General features: G+C 42.9%; 1 long non-coding RNA gene across 1 annotated transcript; it reads left to right on the top strand.

Annotated features, from left to right (window-relative positions):
• The first annotated feature begins 4,954 nt into the window (after positions 1-4,954).
• On the top strand, positions 4,955-6,404 carry LOC113361727. The gene is made up of 2 exons (XR_003365295.1): positions 4,955-5,081; positions 5,199-6,404. It is a non-coding gene; the product is annotated as an uncharacterized LOC113361727 (long non-coding RNA).
• Positions 6,405-6,734: the final 330 nt, after the last annotated feature.

Below are 6,734 nucleotides of genomic sequence, written 5' to 3'. Positions count from 1 at the left end.
TAGCAACTCAATCTAGCCCATAGGACTTAGCCTAAAGACAAGTTTGGGATCATTGTTGAGAGGTAAAGATGATATAGGTCCTACACGTCTCGATCACAACAGTGACTTCACCTTTTCCTAGAATAGTATGAGAGAGAGCTTGCTTTCCATTGTACTATATTCCTCATTTTATAGGCTTTTCCCAAAATCCGTAATTGGAACCTTCTTACTTACTATTGTTGCCACTCTCCTTAATATGACCCCTAACTTCTCATTAATCCCCTCCTTATCCTTGTTATACCATGACACACTCTATTGGACTTGGGCTTTAGTCCCCGAGTCTCCATTTCCCTAATATGACCCCTAAGAAGAGGACTCCCTGTCCCTATTAAGGGGTAACTATTTTCATGTATCAACATTAAACCCCTGACTATTGGGTTAATTGTTAAATAACCTGATAACCATTCGATATTTTCCCAAGCGCCCCTGGAAGCGAGGAGAAAGGCTGCCCTTATCAATCCCAAGTTCCCTCTGGCGGCTGGCTTTCCCGCGATGTGTCAAAAGTCCTTTTAGTTTCCTTCAGTTATTTCACCTTTTGTAACGGCCACATCCCTCTCCAGAGATGGCATATATATATTCATTAGATCCCCTTTCTTGCTTTCCATTCACCCCTATTATTTTTATCCTGTTTTGGACTTACCACACTCGCGCCATGTCAACTGATTCTTCTAGAAGTGACAGAGATCGAAGAAACGGAGCTCGAAGACCAAGAAGCGTCATTTTTACCCAAGCCCACAGACAACGACTCTTACACAATTGAAGAATTTCTGGGCAATTTCGTTCTGAAGCACGCCTTGAGGCCGAGGGTTCTTAGTACCGTCCAAAGCGTGCTCCCCACGGATGATAAACTCATTCATCACCTCCTTAATCCTCATGTGTTGTCGTATCCTCATGCACCCTGATGGCTTATGCATCCTAAGCCTGAAGAGGCAACTTTTTTTAATTTCAAAAAGGTCTCCTGCATGGTCGTTCACCACAGGGATTACCTTCTTCCTACTATCGAGTTTTTTTCTACCGCCATAACACCACCCATATGACCCCATTGGGTAACGCATATTGATAGACGCATTTATGTGTCTAATTTATCCCAATTGTTTATATTGTTAGTGCTCGATTTTGTACTTATTTGGTTATTTTATGTCTTTGTAGGTGTTTTTGGAGAAATAAGCTTTTGCGGCGAAATTGGCTAAAAAGTGGTTTTTGCGCTCGTGGGAGAAAATTACTATACGGACTCTCACTTTGGATAAGGGGTAACCTAATTATTAAGGGGCACCCCATTTCAGGGCATGTACTAAAGGGACACCGGAAATGGATAGGGGGAGGTCATCTTCAAAGTTTCAAAACTGGATTTTGGCGGAAAAAAAGGCAGCAGCGTCAACAGTTTTGGATCAAGGATTTGAGCGACCTAGGAGGCGATTCAATGGGCAAATTTGGTACCCACGGACTCTACAAGACATAAGGGACCTGTTAGAAGCGATTAGACCCATCTAATTGGGATGGATAAGTCAGAAAATCCACACAAAGTCAAGACAGTGCACACGGTTTCTGTTTAGGGTTTGAGATTAGTTTGAGAGATTTATGGGATATCTTGCGTGGGATATACATCAAAACAGTTGGTTAAAAGTCCTAGAAGATATTTGAGACGAGAGAATAGCTATAAACAGCCTGTAACGCAACAAGAAGAAGATTATTCTTCAAACAACCCGTAAAGAATAATGGAGATTTCCAAGGGGTTTGATCGAGTTTCAAGGGGATTTAAAGCCTATAAATAGTTGGTTTTATGTCAGAGAAGGGGGATGAAGAGTTAGGGGTCGATTGGGAGGCCAGCAGAGAGGCGCAGGAGGAGTTGCAGGAATTGTACCTGCTGCTGCTGCCATTAACAAAGCTCGAAGAACACGAAGAACAGAGTCTCCAGGGCAGACTTATTTTCAGCAGCATCAACAGCAGCAGCGGAGTGTCGTTCTTTTACTGCAGTTCCCTGGTATCGTTCTTCTCTGGACGCTTATAGAGGGTCGTAGTTTCACTGTTTTATATTTTTCACTCTTTTAATCATATTTTGAGCATCAAATATGTATTTTGAGAACATGATTATTATGAGTAGCTAAACCCCAATACTGGGATGATGGAGGAAGCTGTTTTTCAGCCATGTGGTTATTTAAATAATTCTTAATTCACTTTTTGCACCGATTTTAATTGATTTATGATTTCAATTAATTACTTGTGATTTTGTTTGATGGAACATGCTTAGTCCTAGGGATTCTTGATGTGTCATGCTTATAATATACAAGTAATATTTTATGGAATCTAATTTGGCAAAGATAGAGTTAATACTTGTTTTATTTTGAGCTATAATCGCCTAGGATTATTTTCTGAGCCACTTGAATATGAAACACATTGGAATCCTGAGTCCTGGTTCCTCTTGATCTTATGACATATATTCTGTATATATCTTAATTTTTAAATCTTTACAAGTCCGAGCAACGAATCCTTATTTACCGCAATCGAATTACTACAACACATATCTTCTCCAACCCCGACTACTTAGCCATTATCAGGTCAACAGGTATCAAGGATGCGATAAACACGTCTCTTCATTGGGAAGTAGTCAAATATAAGCGTGATGTTAAAAGGCTTTGCTGTCGATGGGTGTCTCATATTCATACTTTTTTTTTGTATGAGGGGAGGTTACTATCGTCTTGGAGGACGTGGTTGTGATTACAGGTTTTCCCCTCCATGACACTCACTCTTACGACGAGGCGACTGTCTTTGCGGCTTTGACTGACGAGGATATGAAGTTATGGGCTTATCTGATAGGTTGTAAAAACCAGTCGCTTAAGGAGAAGGTGAGGTAAGATCAGGCGCCGCAAAAGGGAGGTGGGCCTAAAGCCAGCGGCCAAAAGGAAAAGTTAACCCCCGTCGCCAAGGGGAAATCCATTGTATCAGAGAGCAAAAAACCATCTTCACCGTGTCCGACATGCGAGCGCTTACTGGAAGCTCTACCCGAGCTTTTGAGGCCCTCCAAGGTTCAGTAGCTTCACTCACGTGGGCTACCGATTCTTCCGATTTTTTCATTAAGCAGAACAGGCACACCTTCTTTCCTCTCTGGATTAAGTACTGGACCCCAAGGATGGTTGATAAGAAGGTCGTGCCTCCTCTTAGGAAGGAAAAGAAGCCTCGTGATGAGTTTACAGCCTTTACTTCGTTTTGGCTTTGCCGCGATGTTTTTGAGTACAGTTCTTGAGGCACCATCAAGAGCGAGATTATGTCGATGGCTATACTGATGTCACACGGTGTTTCTTTTCCCCTGGATCCGATGTTTTTGGGGGGTTTGTATCACCAGTTGGATTTGCTTTGTTACGACATTCGCCATGTGGACGGGATTCATGAGGTTGAAACCTTTGTTCCTGCTTATTTTATCCAGACGTGGGCGGGAACACCTTCCAGGATATGTCCCTGAGGTTCGCTCCTTGGCAGTCCATTGTGAAGAGCAGGTCAAGCAAGCAGATTGTACTCTTACCACGGTTCCGGCTACTTATAGTTATCCACGAATGGCTCTTTGGCATGATAAGGGGAAGGCGACCAAGGATGACATAATGGATTTCATGGATGTAGCCAAAGACTTTAAGTTATTTTGTTATCCCGATGATTGCTCTGATCCTGCGCATTACGACTTTACATCCCCGCTGGAGGGTTCAATATTGGATTCCTCGCAGGTTATGTCAGTATCGTATTTTGACTCAGTAATGGCGGTATTTCCTGGCTATCTTACTGGTAAATTTATAGCGATATCTTATAATCCTGATCGTGCATCCGACGATTGGGGTTTGACCAAGGGGTTTCTTCTCCTTTCCCCCACCATTCAGTTCTGATATCCCAGCGGTTCTGCCAGTTTTGACCGCTTCTTCTTGAAGAGCGCAACTCGTCTAAGCGATCGTCGGATCAGTTTTTCTTTCCAACATCCTGTCCCAGACCGTCTTTTAGCCATTTCTGAGGTGGCTCATGAATATCAGAATTATATTCCTCGGCGCACGTTAAATTTCATTTTGCGCCAAGTGTCCCCTCTGATCTTAAACTGTTGCATGTGTCTGGTCGTGTTAAGCTGAATGGCAAAGTAACGTAAGAGCATGGTTTTAAACCTGTTACTAAAGGTCGTCCCTTGGAACCGTTGGTAACTTCTTGGGATCCAAAGGATGGGCATGAGCCTATAAGGAAGGAGTTTAAGAAGAGAGAAGCTAAAACCCCTTTTTCCAGTAGGAAACCTGTTAGGATTCATATCCCGAGACTCGCCGTCAATTCTCTGGCGATGCAGGTGCGTTTTGAACTTGTCATTACGTTATGCTCTTTTTTTAAAAGAAATTGTGGGTGTTGCATTCTCACGGGGCCCTATCATCCAACCACGTGGGATGAAAACCTCCTTCGTATTTGATAGAGGAGTACCTCAATATGCCTGAGTGCGAGTGGTCTTAGAAAAGTCTTTCCAAGAAGGCCAAATGGGATGCGGCTATATCATCCGCTTCCCGCGCTTGTTCTTCCGCTAATGCCTTACATTTATTTCCTGTGCAGACTAAGCGGGGTGTTGGCGGTAGTCCCATTCCATCATTCATGGATTGTATGCAAAGTCTTGATATCGAATTGTCAGGGGGCTCTGTATGGATTTCTCCGCGTTTGCATGTGTCATCGGTTAGCCCTTTGAGAACGAAAACCTTTCGTGCTAGGGGCCAAGCGTTAGAGTCCCCTGGTGATGTACTCGATTCTCTTAGTCCTACATGCTCAACTCGTTCGGTTTTGGGTGGGTCTTCGGCCCAGGTGGCACCTCAACAAGATTCTCCTGTAAGTAACCGCCCATTCTCTACCTTACATGTGTTTCCATGTTTAATTCATGGCGTCCTTTGATTTTTTTCTATTTATACGTCGAGTTTTCCTTCTCAATGTCATATTTTCTTTGTTTTGTATGTTCTTCCGGAGATTCCGAGTCATTTTCCGGCTCTTCTTCTTCTCACTTGAAACCTCGCGAGCCTTCTCTTGATCTCTCTCTTCCCGAGGTTAGTTCTTTCCTTCGTTTCTTTTTGGCGCATTTGTTGTTGTCTAATTTTTTTTGCATTCCATCATTTCCCCGTGTATTGACATTTTCCTCATTTTTTTTTCTCTTTTTTTTTTAGAATATGGGTAATAAGCGCAAAGAAATCATCAAGCCGAACAACTCTCGTGATATGAGCAGAAAGCGCGTGAGACTTGTTGGGATGGCTATATGCCGAGTGTCTATCCGAAAGAGAATCCTAATGCTTCCGACGCACGATCATTGCCCGAGGATGTCCAGTTCCGCTTTTCAAAAGTAGTGGACGCTGCTGAAGATGGTGTCAGCCCGCAGGTTTACACGCGGGTACATGACTTTTGGGTTCCTTCTGCCTTAGCCGCTATTATAGGAGTATTGTCGAGAGGTGCAGCCATATGGTAAAAGAGTGTATTCCTGATAGAAATACCTTGTGTTATATAAATAAGAACTTTCTGTAGGTCGCTGATAATCTTTCGCGGGTGAGGGATGGTCCCATTGACGTGGGTGTGTTGAAGGGTTGGGAGATTACCATTCGATCGGCTCTCAGTCCCGGCTTTCCCATGAAGTGGTTGGACGAGCTATTGGCTAAGGTGGAGATCGCACCTCCCAGGACAGATTGCCAAATTGGAGAAAGATTTGACCGTTCTTGACGGCGCAACTTCTGAAAATAAGGTTGCGCTGAACAACCTCGTTGCTAGCGTTGCCGCGGAAACTGCTGCAGCCAAGCAAGCGGAGGCGGCTGAGAAGGAGGTTCGTGTGGAGCTTGAGAAGAAAGGGAATGAGTAGGCTGCGTTCCAATCTATTTGACATGTTTTCATTTCATTACTCTTTCCTCTCTCCCCCCTCCCCCTTTTCTATGACATTGTGGTGTGTCTGATTACGTTTTGAGGATATTGCGGATATTTTGTGTGTTGTTGTTGTTATTATTATTTTTTGTTTTTTAAGTTATTTGGGATTTTGCTACATTTGCATCTGAGTTGTCGTTTATTTGTGTGTTGCCTGTTATAGGATATCCATGCTTGCAGAGTTTATTACTTGCTCTGACTTCTTTATTCTTTCTTCTCATGTCCGCCAAATTTTTTTTTTAATTCAAGTATTTTCTATTGCGTGTTCCCGACCACATACCGCGTATGGGATGACTTGGTGGTAGCCTATTAGATTGCCATGAGCGCTGCTCGTAGGTTTCTATTTTTTGTTGTTGTAATGCCCAGAGCATGTTGTTGGCGCGTATAGTTCTATAGACTTATATAAAGATATTATTGTAAAGGCAAATTTTTAATTCCAATGAACTCTTGTTGTAAGGTCGTTTTTACTTATCTTTGCAGTTCATGTCATCGCTCTTTGTTTGTTGCAGTTATGGAGTTTTTACTTGAAAATTTATATACATATATATGTTTTTAATTTATTTGTCTTTATGAAGTTTTGTGAACTTGGATAACTTGTTGGCGCGTTTGTGTTTTTACGCGACACACGACCGAGGTAAGTCGGTTTATCGGCCAAACGGGAGTAGCCGAGTGTATGGCCGATTGGGGACGAATGATTTTGTCGATCTTTGTTGAGATCCATTGTCATTTATCATATATCACCGGTGGGTTGTATGGAGCGGCCTGCAATCTCTTTCCTCTTCTTTCAGGATAGGCGC

Source organism: Papaver somniferum, chromosome 3 (assembly GCF_003573695.1).
Source record: "Papaver somniferum cultivar HN1 chromosome 3, ASM357369v1, whole genome shotgun sequence".
NCBI classification, from domain to species: Eukaryota; Viridiplantae; Streptophyta; class Magnoliopsida; order Ranunculales; family Papaveraceae; genus Papaver; species Papaver somniferum.
The sequence above is the reverse complement of the archived record's forward strand: the minus strand, read 5'-3'. Positions and strand labels throughout refer to the sequence as shown.